The sequence below is a fragment of the Salvelinus fontinalis genome, chromosome 7, assembly GCF_029448725.1.
Source record: "Salvelinus fontinalis isolate EN_2023a chromosome 7, ASM2944872v1, whole genome shotgun sequence".
NCBI classification, from domain to species: domain Eukaryota; kingdom Metazoa; phylum Chordata; class Actinopteri; order Salmoniformes; family Salmonidae; genus Salvelinus; species Salvelinus fontinalis.
The window spans coordinates 39046030-39067931 of NC_074671.1; the positions used below are offsets into that span (position 1 = coordinate 39046030).

General features: G+C 41.7%; 1 protein-coding gene across 2 annotated transcripts in view; it reads right to left on the minus strand.

Moving 5' to 3' along the window:
• LOC129859464 (zinc finger protein 438-like) overlaps positions 1 to 18609 on the minus strand; it is a 104041-nt gene extending 85432 nt beyond the window's left edge. For both annotated transcript variants that reach the window (XM_055929286.1, XM_055929287.1), the window contains exon 1: positions 18320 to 18609. The gene's annotated coding sequence lies outside the window, so the exon portion shown is untranslated. The remainder of the gene's footprint in view (positions 1 to 18319) is intronic.
• Between the last annotated feature and the right edge of the window lie 3293 nt (positions 18610 to 21902).

Here is a 21902-nt window from a genome sequence, read left to right on the forward strand (position 1 = left end):
AAACAGGCTGTAATAAACAAGCAGTCAGCCTGTCTGCTGCCCTATTGTTTAGTCTGTGACAGAACAACAACCCCTCAGGCACAGGAACAGTCTCTTGCTGCTACTAGACAATTATTCCCAAGCACAGATGTCTAATTACTATAAAACATCTAGAGAGATGAGGAATGAACATATCACTGCCCTGAGCCCTCCCTTCACCTCCGACGACGTGAATTCCCTTCTTAATTATACTGAATTACCCCTGTAAGGCTATTCTCCTATAGTCATGATCCAGGTCATATCTTTGTGGCAGACATTTCTCAGTGAGCATTGGTGGTTCAGTATTGTCCCCATCACTATGGTGTCCCTCAGGGGTCAATTCTGGGCCCCATCCTTTTTTCGCTGTACATGCTTCCCCTTGGTGACATCATCTGCAATCATAACATTCAGTTTCACTGCTATGAGGATGACACGCAGCTTTATTTACCAATCAGACCCTGTGACCAAGCTAGCTTAGCTACCCTTCACAAGTGTCTTGCTGACATCAAATGTTGGATGTCTGACAATTTTCTCCAGCTCAATGATAAGAAATCTGAGGTGATTTTATTTGGCCCCCACCCTGCTAGAATCCAGATTGTAAATAATATTGGTAATTTGTCCACCAAAATAAAACAGGACGGCCAGAAAACTGTCTTCTTTGACTCTGACCTAAACCTCCAGCTGCATGTAAAGAAGGTTGTCCAGTCCTGCTTTTATCATCTAAAAAAATATAGCTAAATTCAAGCCTCTTATTTCAGTCACTGATCTGGAGAAAGTTATACAGGCTTTTATTTCCTCATGCCTACATGAATGTAACTCTTTGTATGCATGTCTTAGTCAGAAATCTCTTTATTGTCTATAGTTAAAGCTGCAGCATTTTGAACTGCATTTAGACAGGCACCAAAAAATCTCAACTATTTTAGCTTCTCTACACTGACTACCAGTCACTTCAGTGAATAGATTCTAAAATTGTATGAATCACGTTTAAGGCTAGGCCCATCATTATATATCTCCCCACGAGCCAGGACGCAGCCAGAGATCCTCTAGCAGGGATGGCACTGCGGACGAGTCTAGGTTGAAAATAAAAGTAGACTGGTCATTTGCCATTAGGGCCCCTAGACTTTGGAATGGTTTGCCAGAGGCTATCAGGCTTGCTGATTCAGTGCCTTTTTTTTTATCATGTGGAAGACACACTTTTATACAGCTGCTTTTAATTAGCTATCTTTTTTATTCTCCTTCCTCCCGTCTTTAATTGTTAGTTATTATTGATGTGAAGCACTGTTACGTGAATTGAAAAGTGCTATAGAAAGTGATTATTATTATTATTATGCTGCTGCTGCTACAGCTACTGTACCTTGTGATGCTGTTAGCTCAACATGGCTGTTGACATCACGCATAGACATTTGTCAATGATGGACTAAAGCCAAGAAGAGAATGGAGCTCAGCTGAGAAGAGAGAACAGGGGTCTTATAGGTTTTCATAGTAGCCTAGATGATGGCCTGGGTTGTTCAAAGGGAGAGCCCGCATGGTGGATAAGAGCCTTTTATTGCAGAGGAACTGAAAGAACCTTTCGCCAATAAAAGAAGAAGCTCCTCCAGCATCACAGGATGGATGGCCTAGTTCTAGGCTGACCTGGAAGTGACCTCAATCTCTCAGACTGAGGCTTGTTCTTAGTAACACACACACTAGGGTTGAGTGGTATCTAGATATTCATACATTCCTGTACCATACCGGGTATACGGTATTACCAGCAGTGCACGCACACAAGCTGGTTCTATTTTTTCTCAAACATAAATAAAGATTGCTACCAAAGTATAAGCAAATTCCCATAGTGGATGCTAGCTAAATGCTAACAAGTGCAAGCGAACATAAACAAATTGCAAGGACAGACAACCCAGTTAAAAGTTATACAACTATCTCAAAAGGCTACTCACAGGTTGCTGCATAAAACAAATATTATACAGCAGGGATCTTGATCCAGAAAGGGATTGATTGTCTCAGTTGTAAGCAAGAAGCTTGAACTTGCAAGCTAGACACTTAGCTAGAAAGTTAGAAAACCAAATACATAGCTGGAGCAAATTTAAATTTGGTACATCTTACACTGAACAAAAATATAAACATGTAAAGTGTTGGTCCCATGAGCTGAAATAAAAAATCCCAGAAATGTTACATAAGCACAAAAAGCTTATTTTGCGCAAAAATGTGTTTACATCCCTGTTAGTGAGCATTTCTCCATTGCCAAGATAATCCATTGACCTGACAGATGTGGCATATCAAGAAGCTGATTACACAGCATGATCACCTTGTGCTGGGGACAATAAAAGGCCACTAAAATGTGCAGTTTTGTCACACAGCACAATGCCACAGATGTCTCAAGTTGAGGAAGCGTGCAATTGGCATGCTGACTGCAGGAATGTTCATCAGAGCTGTCGCCAGAGACCAGCCAACCCGGACAGCTGATTTTCTGCAAACTATCAGAAACAGTCTCAGGGAAGCTCATCTGCACACTCGTCGTCCTCACCAGGGTCTTGACCTGACTGCAATTTGGCATTGTAACCGACTTCAGTGGGCAAATGCTCACCTTCGATGGCCACTGGCAAGCTGGAGAAGTGTGCTGAAGTCTTCACTAATGAATCCGGGGTGAGCGGTTTGCTGATGTCAATGTTGTGAACCGATGTGGAGGTGGAGTGATGGAATGGGCAGGCATAAGCTACGGACAATGAACATAATTACATTTTATCGACGGCAATTTGAATGCACAGATACACCGTGACGAGATCCTGAGGACCATTGTCGTGCCATTCATCTCCCACCATCATATCCTGTTACAGCATGATAATGCACAGCCCCATGTCGCAAGGATCTGTACAGAATTCCTGGAAGCTGAAAATGTCCCAGTTCTTCCATGGCCTGCATACTCACCAGACATGTCACACATTGAGCATGTTTGAGATGTTCTGTATCGACGAGTATGACAGTGTGTTCGAGTTCCTGCCAATATCCAGCAACTTCGCACAGCCATTGAAGAGGAGTGGGACAACATTCCACAGGCCACAGTCAACAGCCAGATCCACGTTATGCGAAGGAGATGTGTCGCGCTGCAAGAGGCAAACGGTGGTCACACCAGATACTGACCGGTTTTCTGATCCATGCCCCTACCTTTTTTTAACGGTATTTGTGACCAACAGATGCACATCTGTATTCCCATCATGTGAAATCAATAGACTAGGCAGGGATCATCAAATCGATTTAGCGGCTGGACGATTTTTGGTGGAGCTGATGGTCGAGGGGCCGGAACATTTTCACAAATAATTTGTAGACTGCAAATTTACCACAAGAATGTTTGACTAAAACAATCATTTCAAAGCTTTCTTACATTTGTATATGATCCCGTCTCTATTGGCGTGGGAATAGTTGGGAACAGATTTCTTAAATTAAAAATCACATGGAGCTGAATTCCCGGTGTTTTTACAGTCTTATGCTCAACAATAAAAATAGATATAAGAAATCTTGGGGGGCCAAATAAAGCCACCACCAGTTGGAAAACACTGGATTAGGGCTAATTTATTTATTTATTTCAATTGACTGATTTCCTTTTATGAACTGTAACTCAGTAAAATCTTTGAAATTGTTGGATGTTGCGCTTATATTTTTGTTCAGTGTATATAGTTAACTTTACGTTTGCCAGCTAAGTTAAGATATTTAGCTCGAAAATCATACTGTGGTTATTTCAAAATACCCCAGTATACAGCCTAAGCCTAACACACACATATACACACACCAGAGATCTCACACACACACACAGTATCTCACAACCAGCTCCTCTGAGATTTAGAGTTTCACTCAGCTTCCTTTATCAGTCGATAAAGATCAGACAGCGAAAATACTGCAGCGTCATCCTTGACCAAGTAGCCTCTATACGGACCGACTGGCCACTCACATCCCATCCCACATCCCCTTAGAAGCAGCACTACATTACTACAGCAGGGCCATCCTTAACAGAGTGGCAAGAAGGCCCATACCTATGGCCTACATCACTCACTTTTATAGAAGTAAGGTGGTGTAGGGTTTAACAAGACATTTTACTCATCAAGGGACACGACATTATACAACCATAAAACGATGAGGCCCACAAATCTCTGTCTGACTGGTGATGCATTGCAAGCAGGGCTCATTGTGCGGTCCTCCATGTAAAGCATTTCATTCAAATAGTATAGCGAGGCAAAGATTTTGGGTTGCCTTGCCTACTTGAGCAGCAAAACATCTTGCAAAATAAGAAAATACATTTTCAAGAGTTTTAACAAAGTACCTAAAATTCTATTCAAGCACAAAAAGTATATTTAAAATAAGAAAGAGCCTAGCTAGCTCCTAGGTCCACATCCCATTCTGTAATAGAGCATGAAATGCTGCTTTAGGGTTTAAAGAGAGCCGGCTGAGCTGCCATTCACCCGATTGTGTCATTTTCCTCTGAGCCAGTGCCATAGCTGGAGCAGATCCACTGACCAGGGGCGTCTGTGGTCTGCTCTGAGCGCCAGGCAGTTGGCCTGGTCTGGGACTGGGCCGGTGAGGCACTGCGGCAGGGTAGGCTGCCCGCCTCTGACACAGAGCACCCGCGCTGGGGAACGTCTGAGTAATGGCAGGGTAACCTGATCCAGCCGGAGGGAGGAAGGGAGGGAGAGAGTGAGCCATGCTGATGCCTAAATCATAGCAGGAAGATGGAGAGAGAGAGACCAAGAGAGGTTTGGGAGGAGGCCTGGAGACAAGAGGATAAAAGTAAACTAAACTTCCCCCTCTGCCTCTGAGCACACGCACATGCCACACCCACTGCTGGGCTGGGGAGTTACTCAGAAAGATGACAGGGAGTGGGCTTGGATTTCAACCTCACCACATGCCATGGCACAGACATATTTCAACCCAAAAAGCCCACATGAAACGAGCTAGGTCTACATTTTCTCCAATGCTTGCGCAATTGAGTGACTTAACAGGCATAGATTTGAAAAATATGAATAAATACAACTTAGAGGATTTAGAGGGGGAAAGCCCGGCACGTGTAGGCTAGTAATGGGTGTCTCTCCACTAGCCTATATGGAGTATGGCAGTGTATAAGAATGCAGAAGTGTTTGTGCACCACAAGCACACTGATAAACAAGAAAATATTACATTTAGTCTCAAGTGAATCTGAAACTGCACTTGTCACAAGATAAAACAACACAGTGAAATCCTGTGACATGCAGTTCATAATGTCATCACTTTGTATTGAGTAGATTCACTACAGTGCTTTACAACAGTTAAAAGGTCATATAAATACTTTATGGCAATCATGCAATGATAGTTTGTTCACAGAAATTTTGAGGAGGGCTGGGAAAATCCATTGGAATTGTATTAACGCCCATTGAGTAAGTTTCCCATGCGTCGTCAATGGACCGTGCGGTACATTCCGTGCGATTGAGAAGATGGCACCGACAGAAAGGGCTGCCGTGCTTCTAGGAAATTTTGCCGTATTTCATTTCTTTAATGTATTATTTCTTACATTATTAGCATAGGAAATGTGTTATTACATACAGCCAGAAAGAACTATTGGATATCAGATCGGCCGTAACTCACCAGCACTACCAGCATTACAACCAGGAATACAACTTTCCCAAATCTGATCTTTTGTTCGCACCCCCCCAGGGTAATTAAACTGATTCCAGAGGCTGACCCAAAACACCGCCGGCGAAGGGGAGGTACTCAGAGTGGTCTTCTAGTCCGACTTAGGAGGCACGCACACCACCCACCGCTTCCGGGTATATTACTCGCCAATGTTCAGTCTCTGGATAATAGTTGATGAGCTCAGGGTGAGGATTTCTTTCCAGAGAGACATCAGGGATTGTAACATACTCTGTTTATCGGAAACATGGCTCTCTCGGGGTACTCTGTCGGAGTCAGTAAAGCCAGCAGGATTCTCAGTACATCGCGCAGACAGGAATAAATATCTCTCCGGGAAGAAGGACAGGGGTGTATGTTTCATGATTGACGACTCATGGTGTGATTGTGATAACATACAGGAACTCAAGTCACTTTGTTCACCCGACCTAGAACACCTCACAATCAAATGCCGACCGTATCGTCTCCCAAGAGAATTATCTTCGGTTATAGTCACAGCCGTATATATCCCCCCTCAAGCCGATACCACGACGGCCCTTAAAGTACTCCACTGGACTTTATGCAAACTGGAAACCACATATCCTGAGGCCGCATTTATTGTAGTTGGGGATTTGAACAAAGCAAATTTGAGAAAAAGGCTGCCAAAGTACTAACACATTGACTGTAGTACTCACACTGCTAAAACACTCAACCACTGAAACTCCAACTTCCAGGATGCCTACAAGACGCTCCCCCGCCCTTCTTTCGGCAAATTTGACCATGACTCCATTGTGCTCCCCCTTCCTATAGGCAGAAACTCAAAAACAGGAAGTACCCGTGCTAAGGACTATTCAACGCTGGTCTGACCAATCGGAATCCACGCTTCAAGATTGTTTTGATCACGCAGACTGGAATATGTTCTTGTTAGCCTCCGATAATAACATTGACATATATATTGATACAGTGACTGAGGTTATCAGGAAGTGTATAGGAGATGTTGTAACCACTGTGACTATTAAAACCTACCATAACCAGAAACCGTGGATAGATGGCAGCATGTGCGCATAACTGAAAGCGCGAACCACTGCATTTAACCACGGCAAGGTGACTGGGAATATGGCAGAATACAAACAGTGTAGTTATTCCCTCCGCGAGGCAATCAAACAGGCAAAATGTCAGTATAGAGACAAAGTGGAGTCGCAATTCAACGGCTCAGACACGAGACTAATGTGGCAGGGTCTACAGACAATCACGGACTTCAAAAGGAAAACCAGCCACGTCGTGGACACCGACGTCTTGCTTCCGGACAAGCTAAACACCTTCTTCACCGCTTTGAGGATAACACAGCGCCACCAACACGGCCCCCTACCAAGTATTGTGGGCTCTCCTTCTCCGTGACCAAGACATTTAAGCGTGTTATCCTTCGCAAGGCTGCTGGCCCAGGCGGCATCCCTAGCTGCGTATTCAGAGCATGCGCAGACCAGCTGGCTGGTGTGTTTACGGACATATTCAATCTCTCCCTATCCCAGTCTGCTGTCCCCACATGCTTCAATGGCCACCATTGTTCCTGTATCCAAGAAAGCAAAGGTAACTGAACGAAATGACTATTGCACCGTAGCACTCACTTCTGTCATCATGAAGTGCTTTGAGAGACTAGTCAAGGATTATGTCACCTCCACCTTACCTGTCACCCTAGACCCACTTCAATTTGCAAACCGCATCAATAGATCCACAGACGATGCAATTGCCATCACACTGCCCTATCCCATTTGGTCAAGAAGAATACCCATTTAAGAATGCTGTTCATTGACTATAGCTCAGCATTCAACACCATAGTAACCTCCAATCTCATCAATAAGCTCGAGGGCCTGGGTCTAAATCCCGCCCTGTGCAACTGAGTCCTGGCCTTCCTGGCGGCTGTATCACCGGCTGGTACGGCAACTGCCCCGCCCGCAACCGCAAGACTCTCCAGAGGGTGGTGCGGTCTCCCCAATGCATCACCAGGGGCAAACTACACGCCCTCCAGGACTGTTAAATAACCATCACTAGCACATTAGAGGCTGCTGCCCTATATACATAGGCTGCGTTTCAAACACTTAAAAAAGACACACCTTTGTCCACTTACCCTCACCTTGTGCCCTTGGGGGAATCCCCGTCACCATCTTGGATGTCGGTCCAAACGATTAGCCAAACAAGGGAAGTTCGCAACATAAGCCCACGTTTTTGATCGAGTTTGCGAGTGTACAATTATGTTCACTCAATTCGCAATGATTGTACATCCGCTAAGAAAAGTCTGCCGAAACTTAAAACCTCAATGTCAATATGGATAAGTCAGCATAGTAAGTAAGTAAAAACTAATGTAAAAAGGTAAAAAATGTTGATACTAATGCACATGACGGCACAAACACGTCTCGTAGAAGTAATGATGTTTTTGTTTGGTTAGCTTTTGGAAATTGTAGAACATTTTCCTTCTTCAGAAGTTCCAGCTAGGCAGGCTAACGTTAGTTAGCTAATTAATTTGATAGCTATCATACAGTAGGCGTATATTAACTATATCATTATTAATATAAGTAGACACGCAATCATAATTGACTGTAGCGCAATAACATCTGCTAAACACGTGTATGTGACCAATAAAATTTGATTTGGGAGTCAATTGAGCGCTAGCTCAAAAACCCAACATTAGCATGAATTTAGTTTACAAGAACTAGTAGAAATAGCTAACTTGTTCACTGTAATATCATATAGCTTTGTAATCGTGACATGTACTTGAGGAAAATAGGCAAATTTCGACTAATACCCTTACTTTGGAGAAGAGATTGCGTGACAATTAGCTTAGCAACCGCGTGACGCACCATGACAACGTGAACGTGATTGGTCTAGAGTCAGCTGTGTGAGGCATTATACATTCCTCCATTCATTGCCCAATAGGAAGGAAGAGAGATGACAAGAAACAATTCGGTTGACCGTTTTATGTGTGGATTAATTGTCGGAGTAGAGGACCTTGTGCATTTCAGGTAAAATAACAACTCAATGTTTATATCCCAGGACAAATTAGCTAGCAACAGCAAGCTAGCTAAATATGACAAATTAGCTAGCAAGTGCAAGCTAGCTTCTTATGGCTGCAGGGGCAGTATTGAGTAGCTTGGATGAAAGGTGCCCATTTCAAACGGCCTACTCCTTAGTCATAGTTCCTAATATTTGCATATTATTATTAATATTGGATAGAAAACACTCCAAAGTTTCTAAAACTGTTTGAATTATGTCTGTGAGATTAACAGAACTCATATTGGCAGGCAAAATCCTGAGTTGAAATCAAAACCGGAAGTCAGAAATCTGAGATTGTCTGTATTCAACAGTCCCTAAAGAAGTCCAATTGACGTATGGGGTTGCACTGCCTAGGGGTTCCACTAGATGTCAGCAATCAATAGAAATTCCAATGAGATTTGTATGGTGTTGTGGGAGAGAATGAGAGCAGAATCAGTCAGGTGTCCATCAAGCAGCCACCCGCGTAACATCCCACTTCCTCATGCAAGTCACTGACGTTCCATGGCTCACGCAGACAAGAAGGAATACTCCGGTTGGAACTTTATTGAAGCTATATGTTAAAAACATCCTAATGATTGATTCAGTACTTAGTTTGAAATGTTTCTTCGACCAGTAATATCACATTTAAGTTTTTGTCCGATATGAAGCTGACCAGAATTAGCGTTTGGATATGTTTACCAAACGCGCTAACAATTGGACATAAATAACGGATTTTTTCGAACAAAACAAACATTTATTGTGGACCTGGAGTTCCTGCTGTGCTTTCTGATCGAAACCAACAAAGGTAATGAAATATTTATAATATATTTTATTGTTTATAGTGACGCTATCTTTGCAGCTGTGACATGCTAATTTGAGCGCCGTCTCAGATTATAGCGTGCAGTTATTTTTCCTTAAAGTTTTTTAAAAATCTGACACAGCGGTTGCATTAAGGAGAGGTATATCTATAATTCAATGTGTATAACTTGTATTATCATCTATATTTATGATGAGTATTCATGTTGAAACGATGGGCTATGCAAAGTCACTTAATGTTTTTGTATTTAGTGATTCTTGTAGCCTCAATGTAAACTCAGATTTTTTTATATAAATATGAATTGAATCAAACAAAACACGCATGTATTGTGTAACATGAAGTCCTATGAGTGTCATCTGATGAAAATAATCGAAGGTTAGTGATTAATTTTATCTCTATTCTGGTTTTTGTGAAGCTATCATTAGCTGGGAAAAATGCCTATGATTATTTTTAGTTTTGTGGTGACCTAACATAATCGTTTGTAGTGCTTTCGCTGAAAAGCCTATTTGAAAATCGGACACTTTGGTGGGATTAACAACAAGATTACCTATAAAATGATATAAGACACATGTATGTTTGAGGAATTTTAATTATGAGATTTCGGGTTTTTGAATTTGGCGCCCTGCACTTCGCCTGGCTGTTGTCATATTTGTACCGAAATCGGGCTTGCAGCCATAAGAAGCTAGCTTGCTAAATTGCTATAAATGTTTAATGCTTTTCAACCTGTCACAAAATTACTGTAATTGGTTCAGAGTTTGTTGTGATATTTTAACCTGCGTGTCGTGATCGCGTTTGGTGTGGGGGGACAAAATAAATGTATGCACGATGGAGCACGATGGTTCACGCGCGCAGCCGGTTTGGGTTCCGTGTAAGGTAGAATCGCTTGATATTTCATTAAATACCTTTCAGGATAATCTATAGGCTAAATTAAGGTCAGGTTGGTAAACTTCTTTTACAGATGTTTTCACCATTCAAGCTGATAAAAAGTGAGAGAAATTAAGCTTTTACATTCAATAACTCATTGTGCAGAAAAATTCAGAAGTAGGTTTGGAGAGGGAATGCCACTGTTTGGAGCTACATCCACACCCCATAACCAGCAGATTAGGCTGCAGGAAAGGACAATCGGCTGGTAAACTGGATAGCAGGCCAGCTATTTAAATCAAGTCACATTTTATTTGTCATGCGCAGAATAAAACCTTACTGTGAAATGCTTACTTACAAACTTCTTTAGACTAATTGAGTATCTGGAGCATTTGTGGGTTCGATTACAGGCTCAAAATGGCTAGAAACAAAACAATTTGACAGTCTATTCTTGTTCTGAGAAATAAAGCCTATTCCATGTGAGAATGCTGTGCACTATTCCCTTCACAGAACAGCGCAAACTGGCTCTAACCAGAATAGAGAGAGGAGTGGGAGGCCCCGGTGCACAACTAAGGAAGAGGACAAGTACATTAGTGTCTAGTTTGAGAAACCGACGCTTCACAAGTCCTCATCTAGCAGCTTCATTAAATAGTACCCGCAAAACACCAGTCTCAACGTCAACAGTGACAAGGCAACTCCGGGATGATGGCCTTCTAGGCAGAGTTCTCTCTCAGACTGGCCAATAAAAAGAAAAGATTAAGCCGGGCAAAATAACAAACACTGGACAGTCGCCCTCTTCAAATGCCAACAGACATCGACCCGATGTCTAGTTTAACGCAGATGTGCAAAATCGAGGTCAAAGCTGACGTGCATACCTATATAACGTAGGTACATGACATAATGACGCCACGTAAAATTTTGCACTACACGTGCAACACAGCATTCCTAACCTAGCCCACAATGTCTGCCGTGTGGATTAGAGGTCGACCGATTAATCGGAATGGCCGGTTAATTAGGGCCGATTTCAAGTTTTCGTAACAATCGGAAATCGGTTTTTCTAGACACCGATTTATTATTATTATTATTTTACTTACACCTTTATTTATCCTTTATTTAACTAGGCAAGTCAGTTAAGAACACATTCTTATTTTCAATGACGCCTAGGAACGGTGGGTTAACTGCCTTGTTCAGGGGCAGAATGACAGATTTTTACTTGTCAGCTCGGGGATTTAATCTTGCAACCTTACAGGTAACTAGTCCAAAGCTCTAACCATCTGATTACATTGCACTCCACGAGGAGACTGCCTGTTACGCGAATGCAGTAAGAAGCCAAGGTAAGTTGCTAGCTAGCATTAAACTTATCTTATAAAAATCAATCAATCATAATCAGTAGTTAACTATACATGGTTGATGATATTACTAGTTTATCTAGCGTGTCCTGCGTTGCATATAATCGATGCGGTGCGTATTCGCGAAAAAGGACTGTCTTGCTCTAATGTGTACTTAACCATAAACATCAATGCCTTTCTTAAAATCAATACACAAGTATATATTTTTAAACCTGCATATTTAGTTAATATTGCCTGCTAACCTGGCTCGTTGCGAACTCTGTGAAGACTATTTCTTCCCAACAAAGACAGGCAACTTCGCCAAACGGGGGATGATTTAACAAAAGCGCATTTGCGAAAAAAGCACAATCGTTGCACGACTGTACCTAACCATAAACATCAATTGCCTTTCTTAAAATCAATACACAGAAGTATATATTTTTAAACCTGCATATTTTGCTAAAAGAAATCCAGGTTAGCAGGCAATATTAACCAGGTGAAATGGTGTCACTTCTCTTGCGTTCATTACATGCAGAGTCAGGGTATATGCAACAGTTTGGGCCGCCTAATTTGCCAGAATTTTACATAATTATGACATAACATTGAAGGTTGTGCAATGTAACAGGAATATTTAGATTTATGGATGCCACCCGTTAGATAAAATATGGAACGGTTCCGTATTTCACTGAAAGAATAAATGTTTTGTTTTCGAGATGATATGGTCGAATCCGGAAACTATTAATGACCTACGGCTTGTATTTCTGTGTGTTATTATGTTATAACTAAGTCTATGATTTGATAGAACAGTCTGAGCGGTGGTAGGCACCAGCAGGCTCGTAAGCATTCATTCAAACAGCACTTTCGTGCGTTTTGCCAGCAGCTCGTCGCTGTGCTTCAAGCATTGAGCTGTTTATGACTTCAAGCCTATCAACTCCCGAGATTAGTCTGGTGTAACCGATGTGAAATGGCTAGCTAGTTAGCGGGGTGCGCGCTAATAGCGTTTCAAACGTCACTCACTCTGAGACTTGGAGTGGTTGTTCCCCTTGCTCTGCAAGGGCCGCTTCTTTTGTGGAGCGAAGGGTAACGCTGCTTCGAGGGTGGCTGTTGTCGATGTGTTCCTGGTTCGAGCCCAGGTAGGGGCGAGGAGAGGGACGGAAACTATACTGTTACACTGGCAATACTAAAGTGCCTATAAGAACATCCAATAGTCAAAGGTATATGAAATACAAATCGTATAGAGAGAAATTGTCCTATAATAACTACAACTTCTTACCTGGGAATATTGAAGACTCATGTTAAAAAGGAACCACCAGCTTTCATATGTTCTCATGTTCTGAGCAAGGAACTTAAATGTTAACTTTTTTTACATGGCACATATTGCACTTTTACTTTCTTCTCCAACACTTTGTTTTTGCATTATTTAAACCAAATTGAACATGTTTCATTATTTATTTGAGGCTAAATTGATTTTATTGATGTATTAAGTTAAAATAAGTGTTCATTCAGTATTGTTGTAATTGTCATTATTACAAATAAATGTTTTTATTTTTTTATTATTTTTTTTTATTTTTTATATATATATATTTTTTTAAACCGGCCGATTAATCGGTATCAGCTTTTTTGGTCCTCCAATAATCGGTATTGGTGTTGAAAAATCATAATCGGTCGACCTCTAGTGTGGATCAAGCAGTCAACAAGTCAAGCAGTCATTTGAAAGAGTAAGAACATTTCAGTAAGACAATTCAACGGTGAAATCCAGAGTTTTTTCCCTCTGGTTGCATATGTGACATGCTGGTAGAAATTAGGTTAAACGGATTTAAGTTTGCCTGCATTAACTTCATATGGCTGCATCCCGCTACCGGGATCGATATGACAACAGCCAGTGAAAGTGCAGGGCGCCAAATTCAAACAACAGACATCTCATAATTAAAATTCCTCAAACATACATGTGTCTTATATCATTTTAAAGGTAATCTTGTTGTTAATCCCACCAAAGTGTCCGACTTCAAATATGCTTTTCTGCGAAAGCACTACAAACGATTATGTTAGGTCACCACCAAACCACAATAAGCACAGCCATTTTTCCAGCAAAAGATAGCAGTCACAAAAAGCAGAAGAGATAAAATTAATCACTAACCTTTGATTATCTTCATCAGATGACACTCATAGGACTTCATGTTACACAATACATGCATGTTTTGTTTGATAAAGTTCATATTTATATAAAAAAAATCAGAGTTTACATTGGCGCGTTACATTCACTAGTTCCAAAAACATCAAGTGATAGTGCATAGCCACATCGTTTCAACAGAAATACTCATCATAAATGTAGATGATAATACAAGTTATCCACATGGAATTATAGATATACCTCTCCTTAATGCAACCGCTGTGTCAGATTTCCAAAAAAAAATACGGAAAAAGCAACCCATGCAATAATCTGAGACGGCGCTCAGAAATATAATAAAATTAGCCGCCATTACGGAGTCAACAGAAACCAGAAAATACATGATAAATGTTTCCTTACCTTTGATGAACTTCATCAGAATGCAGTCCTAGGAATCCCAGGTCCACAATAAATGCTTGATTTGTTCGATAATGTCCGTTATTTATGTCCAATTAGCTACTTTGTTTAGCGCGTTTGGTAAACCATTCCAAAGTCACAAAGCGCATCCACTATAACGTGACGAAATGTCCAAAAGTTCCGTAACAGTCAGTAGAAACATGTCAAACGATGTACTGAATCAATCTTTAGAATGTTGTTAACATACATCTTGAATAACGTTCCAACCGGAGAATTAGATTGACTTCAGATGAGCGGTGGAACGGAGGTCCTCCTCATGTGAACGCGCATGGTGAAAGCATGGTCAGCTCATGGCAGTGGTGACTAATTCCTGTCTCCTTCAGCCCCCCTTCACATTAGAGTCATCAGGCAAAGTTCTATTGACTGTTGACAACTAGTGGAAGCCGTAGGAAGTGAAAACGCATCCATATCTCGCTGTAATTTCAATGAGAGCTTGGTTGAAAATCTGCCACCCCCAGAAAAAAATCCAAACAGGAAGTAGAACTTCTCAGGTTTTTGCCTGCCATATGAGTTCTGTTATACTCACAGACATAATTCAAACAGTTTTTTCTATCCAATACTAATATGCAAATATTAGCAACTATGACTGAGGAGCAGGCCGTTTACTCTGGGCACCTCTGTGCACCTTTCATCTAAGCTACTCAATACTGCCCCTGCAGCCATAAGAAGTTAAAGTCCCCAGTTACTAAGAGCGCAGCTTCTGGATGAGCATTTTCTTGTTTGCTTATGGCCTTATACAGCTCTGAGTGTGGTTTTAGTGCCAGCATCGGTTTGTGGTGGTAAATAGATGGCTACTAATAATATAGATGAAAACTCTTGGTAGATAGTGTGGTCTACAGCTTATCATGAGGTATTCTACCTCAGGCGAGCAATACAGTGAGACTTCTTTAATATCAGACATTGCGCACCAGCAGTTTTTGACAAATAGACACTCCCGCCCCTCGTCTTACCAGACGTAGCTGATCTGTCCTGCCGATGCACAGAGAAGCCAACCAGCTCTATATTATCCGTGTCGTCGTTCAGCCACGTCTCGGTGAAAGATAAGATATTAACTTTTTTTATGTCCCGTTGGTAGGATAGTCTTAATCGTAGATTGTCCAGTTTGTTTTCCAATGATTACACATTGGCCAATAATACGGAGGGTAGTGGTGGTTTACCTAGTCGTCGGCAAAATCTTACAAGGCATCCCGCCCTCCTCCCACTTTTTATTTTCTTCACGCGGATGATGGGGATTTGGGCCTTGTCTCGACAAAGCAGTATATCCTTCGCGTCGGACTCATTAAAGAAAAAATATTTGTCCAGTTTGAGTTGTTCTGATGTCCAGAAGCTCTTTTTGGTCATAAGAGACAGTAGCAGCAAAGTAGCAGCAGGAGCCCGTAAAACGTTAGCCATCCCCTCCATCTTCTAAATTAAGTTCCAGACTAAATTAAATGCAGCCTCTGTGTTGATCGGCCTTTTTGTGAACCCTTTTATTTGAATAAATATGCCAGCCTTGCCTGGTTTAAGACGTGCCTCTGTGTATTGAATCTCTCACTGTTTGTCATCATTGCCATCCAACCAGCCACACCTAGTGATTCATTACATAGGCTATCAAAAGTTAGCAAAATGGTAATACTAATATTTTTCATTGTGTAAATTTAGCTAAGAATCATACTGGGGCATAACCATTTTGACAGCAAGATTACACCATCAATGACCTTATCATTGAGAATGCATTACACACAAAATACAGAATGTACTGTGTATATTTTGGCATGTAGTCTCACCTTGCATAGCATCTCTCAGTTCATACCATGAAATGGTACTCTTCCTGTACAACCTAACTATTCTACAGAACAAACTCTAGAACTAACTATTCTCCAGACTTGGCACGGGTCTAACATACTTTCTTGTTCTTTCATTTAAAATGTACTGACTGCATTTAAGATGATTAGAGTTTAGCTCTAGTTCAGGGTTGTACTCATTAGTCCAAACACCTGGTTTCGTTCCGTTTAAGAAACATTTTGCAACAGAATCGGTGGAATGAATACACCTCTCCTTTCTTTCTTGAGATTCGGGATGTGATATAGTTGGGAGTCAAACAGTAGAGTTGAGCACTAGTTCAATTTCAGCAAAGCAATTTCTCTCCATTCTCTCTTACATCATACGAGCGATATTGACTTGGTTATGATTGACCGGAAATGTTAAATAAACAGCCATTCCTCCTTAACTCTCTCTCCCCTGCCTCACCCCTATCTTCCCATTTCCCCTCTCTCCCCCTCACCACATGTGAAACCACACTGTAGCGCCTAACATGCCAAAGTAAACGTCCCACATCTTTCAAACAGTGTGTTTACACTAGATCAGAGTCACACATTTCCACTGGATAACACTGTACTGTATCTGACCTTATTACTAAAAACTGAGGGAATATATTTTCAGTGTTACAGGAAAGAAATGCATTAGGCATAATTAAAAAGACTTTATCATTAGCATTGCATGCTATTCGTTTGCCTGGCTACCCAAACGCTATTCCACGGATGTTAGTTTCTTCTCCGTAGTCTGGATCTGATTACAACCCCGACGACATCCCATTGTAGACTGTCTGATTAGTCGCAGAAACCGATGGGTTGGGCCAGAGCCAGAACACACGTGGGTAAAGCGGCGTTTAAAAATGTGTCATTGGCTTTGATATTCTGATTGGTTAGATTATCCAACCGCTTTGTTTTGTACAACACCCCTCGTTTTGATGTGACCACAAACGACTTCAATTATGGCAGTCTCAGACTGAAGTATGCTAGCTAGTGAATGATAGAGCAGCAGAAGAATTCAGTTTGAGTTGTCAAGGCAAGCTATTCGTAGGACTGTGGTCCATTTGATAGAGGTAGAAGTAGGTATATTTGTCCACATGCTGCTTTTGAGGGAAAGCAAAACAAACACCATAGATTTGGTAAGGAAATCACCCTGGAACACAACACAAACATGTAAGGAGACATTTTCATCACTCTGTCCAGGGCTAAGATTTGAGATGTCTTTCCCATTAGTGGAAAGTTCCCCCCTGCCATCATAAAGCCACCTCTTCACCGTAGCCCTCCCTTGGTGTGTCCTCAGAAACACTGACAGTGCATATTCAGTGTTGCTCCTGACATTTAGGCCTTACTGCCATTCATCTGACTGCATGCTGTTCTTTTCCTCTGTCATCATGAAACAGGACATGCAATGTTTTAAGGGGGGCATGTTTAACAATAACATGCATCATAATAAGTTAACATTGCGCTAACAAATGGCAGTACCTTCAAAGTACTTCAGAGAAGTAACCTCTTCCCCAAGCTAATTGCACATGAGTGGAAGTGAAATCATCCCGTGAGAAAAGCCTTGCTACAGGTGGGCTTCCAATTCTCTTTTACAAAACAACTTAGTGAACGTTTCTACTGTGTTTTCTTTTACTATAAATAATTCAATCGGCCCAATGAAACTATTGCATGGGGGATTTGTCTATATAGGCCAGGCAACCATCAGTGCAAATAAGCATTTCGCTACACTCGCAATAACATCTGCTAACCATATGTATGCGACCAATACAATTGGATATTTATGGCACCTGTAGCCCTATAAATGACGCGCGGCGTCATTTATAGGGCTATGGCACCTGCACAGGTAAATGTAGTATCAGTATACAGTGCATAAAACTACCCAGATACATGATTGGTATCATATAGATTTTCCAATTGCAACTACGAAAGGCATAAAGCTAATCTGTTTTCTGATCTTGTCTGATCCTGAAAGTGCCATGGACGACTGACCTATATGACGTGTGCTGATATGACTGTAAATACACGGCTGTCGTGTTTGCAAAGGAGTGGAAAGCACACATTCGCAGATATTTCGCACACCTAAATAAACGGATAGTACACTGGTTATTTATGATTTCCTGATTTACAATGTTATGGAAAGGCCTAAGCCTGCTATCGCTCTCTATCGTTACATTCCTATTGGCTGAAATGACCTCCGTAATACAATACAGCAAGCCCATTGGGTTAGGCTTTGACGAAATTGTCGAGGTATTTTAAGACATCTCACCTGTATCCCCAGTTGTTTTGGAGGCTTCTTCGTTAATTTGTAAATTGCGACATATTCAATTCTTGCAGAACGGCGGATCTTCCTAACTGTTTCTCGACAGACATTTTGAGCAGTACCTCGAGCCAGGGACGGCAGGTGAGAGAGTAGTAAGTAGACCGTGTTTCAATCCAAATTGTAGTCAAATGTCAGCTGTTAATAGTGAGAAAATGTGATACTGTAAATATAGTATGGTTTGATTACAATATTTTTCACGCATTTTGGAAAGAATGGAATGTGTCGCAATCGCATAGTTTCCCGAAACCCTCTTTTCGAGTGGAATGGTATGGCTCGTAGAATGTAGCCAATAAGCGGCGTTGAAATGTAAACCTCCAATGTTGTCAAGAGGAAAGGGGTTGTCCTTTGCCTGACGCTTGCACATACAGTGGAGGGAATGATGAGAATGAGTACATGTTTCAGAGGACAGCTCTGCAATGTTCTATGCTGCCTGTCAAGATCTGTACACACAATATAATAGCCTATGCCAGCCTTGGTTACAATATATGTGGATTTCACATAGGCCTAGGTTTAGGTTTATTAGAACATCTTGGTAAATACTGCAGAAACATCCATAAGTGACTGAAGTTGGACCACAAACAGTTTGGGTGTCATTATTTTTCATAAAAAGAAACACTACAGTAGGTTTAATCAAATAATGAGAAGCCTTATTTTTCTGTTGTGTTAGTAAAGTATAGTAGTTGTAGTAGTACTAGTAGTGATAGTAGTAGTGGTAGTACTAGCAGTAGTAGTAGTATGCTATTCTGATGACAGTTCCATGATAGACGCACACCATGTTGCTTCTGTAACATGTATGTGCATTCAGTTCCACAAACACACACACACACAAACAGCACACACATTCGTTCACAGCTTCTGGGTCCCTGGCAGCTCCCTGGGGGTGTAGAACAGTATGCTTCTGACTTCCTGGATGTATTCAGGCGTAATGTTTTTAGTTTTGCTACGATCGGAGTCACTTCAGGCTACACATGTCCTGTTCAGTTAACCACTGTCACAGGCTTTAGTGAATGGTCCCTGGCAGGTGGTGTTGCTCACTGCTGCGGCTGTGTAGTGAGGCAGAGAGAGATAGAGGGGGTCTTTCACAGCCTGAGCGAGAGAGACATGCTGGGGCTGCCCTGCTGCTGAGGAATCCCCTTCACACAGACATACATGCACGCACGCACAGAGGCACACACACACATTCTCTCTCAGTCTCACATACAAAATAAGGTGTACAGATGTTATTATTGAAAACGCATATTACAGGCTAAAGCATAGTTTGCTTCCTATAGGATATTTTTAGTGTTGGTGAAATACAGTTACAGGTAGTGTATAATGAACGATGTGGTTATCGTTCATGCTGATAGCGATCCAGAGGCAGCTTATCAATATTTCACATCTCCCAAAGCAGCAAGCGAAAAACATAGGTGACTACCTTCTAATGACTTACCGAGGCAGCATTCATTTTTCCCTCAGACAGATTATTGACGTTGAATAGATTACGACTCCCAGAGATCCTATGAAATTATTAATATGTTTAAATATGAAATTCTATGTTACTATATATTACTAGTATTACAGAGCCATGCATAGAGTTCCTGTGCCTATGCACAATAAACTTGGGGAAAGTAGGTGGCACTTCACAACTTTTTGTGATCAATACCTAAATCTTTGCTTCATCACCAAATAGAATTAAGAATGGGCTGTGCTGTGGCAGTAATGACAATATTGATCGGTTCACAGAAGCCCTTTCAGGTGTTTGGCTGGAAATCACAAAGTGTCTTCCATGGATGGATAGGGTGAAGGGGGAGTGAGAGACAGAGACAGGAGGTTTGCCCATTTAGTCAGGCAATCCTTACCCATTACGAGTCACATACATATATTCAGACCCCTTGACTTTTTCCACATTTTGTTACGTTACAGCCTTATTAAAAACATCCTCAGTAATCTACACACAATACCCCATAATGACAAACCCGAAAACAGGTTTTTAGAAATTTTAGCAAATTTATTACAGCTAAAAAACAGATACCTTATTTACATAAGTATTCAGACCCTTTGACTCAAAATTGAGCTCAGGTGCATCCTGTTTCCATTGATCATCCTTGTTTGATGTTTCTACAACTTGATTGGAGTCCACCTGTGGTAAATTCAATTGATTGGACATTATTTGGAAAGGCACACGCTTGTCTATATAAGGTCCCACAGTTGACAGTGCATGTCAGAGCAAAAACCAAGCCATGAGGTTGAAGGAATTGTCCATAGAGACACAGATCTGGGGAAGGGTATCAAAACATTTCTGCAGCATTGAAGGTACCCAAGAACACAGTGTCCTCCATCATTCTTAAATTGAAGAAGTTTGGAACCACCAAGACTTCCTAGAGCTTGCCGCCAAGCCAAACTGAGGAATCAGGGGAGAAGGGCCTTGGTTAGGGAGGTGACCAAGAACTCAATGGTCACTCTAACAGTGCTCTAGAGTTCTTCTGTGGAGATGGAAGAACCTTCCAGAAGGACAACTATCTCTGCAGCACTCCACCAATGAGGCCTTTATTGTAGAGTGGACAGACGGAAGCCACACCTCAGTAAAATGCACATGACAGCCCAATTGGAGTTTGCCAAAAGGCACCTAAAGACTCTCAGACCATGAGAAACAAGATTCTCTCATCTGATGAAAGCAAGATTGAACTTTTTGGCCTGAATGCCAAGCATCACGTCTGGAGAAAACCTGGCACCATCCCTACGGTGAAGCATAGTGATGGCAGCATCATGCCGTGGTGATGTTTTTCAGCAGCAGGGACTGGGAGACTAGTCAGGATCGAGGCAAAGATGAACAGAGAAAAGTACAGAGAGATCCTTAATGAAAACCTGCTCCAGAGCACTCAGAACCTCAGACTGGGGTGAAGGTTCACCTTCCAACAGGACAACGACCCTAAGCACACAGCCTAGACAAGTGGCTTCGGGACAAGTCTCTAAATGTCCTTGAGTGGCCCAGCCAGAGTCTAGACTTGAACCCGATCTAACATCTCTGGAGAGACCTGAAAATAGCTGTGCAGCAACACTCCCCATCCAACCTGACAGAGCTTGACAGGATCTGCAGAGAATAATGGGAGAAACTCCCCAAATACAGGTGTGCGAAGCTTGAAGTGTCATATCCAAGAAGACTCAAGGCTGTAATCGCAGCCAAAGGTGCTTCAACAAAGTACTGAGTAAAGGGTCTGAATACTAATAAAAATATGTTTGCTAAAATGTCTTAACCTGTTTTTGCTTTGTCATTATGGGGTATTCGGTGAGCGAAATCATTAGAAAGTGCATCGGCGATGTCGTACCCACAACAACTATAAAAACATTCCCAAACCAGAAACTGTGGATTGATGGCAGCATTCGCGCGAAAGTGAAAGCGGGAACCACTGCTGGACCAGGATGCCTTGCTCCCAGACAGACTAAATAACTTCTTTGCTCGCTTTGAGGACAACATAGTGCCACTGACACGGCACGCTGCCAAAACATGCGGACTCTCCTTCACTGCAGCCGTCGTGAGTAAAACATTTAA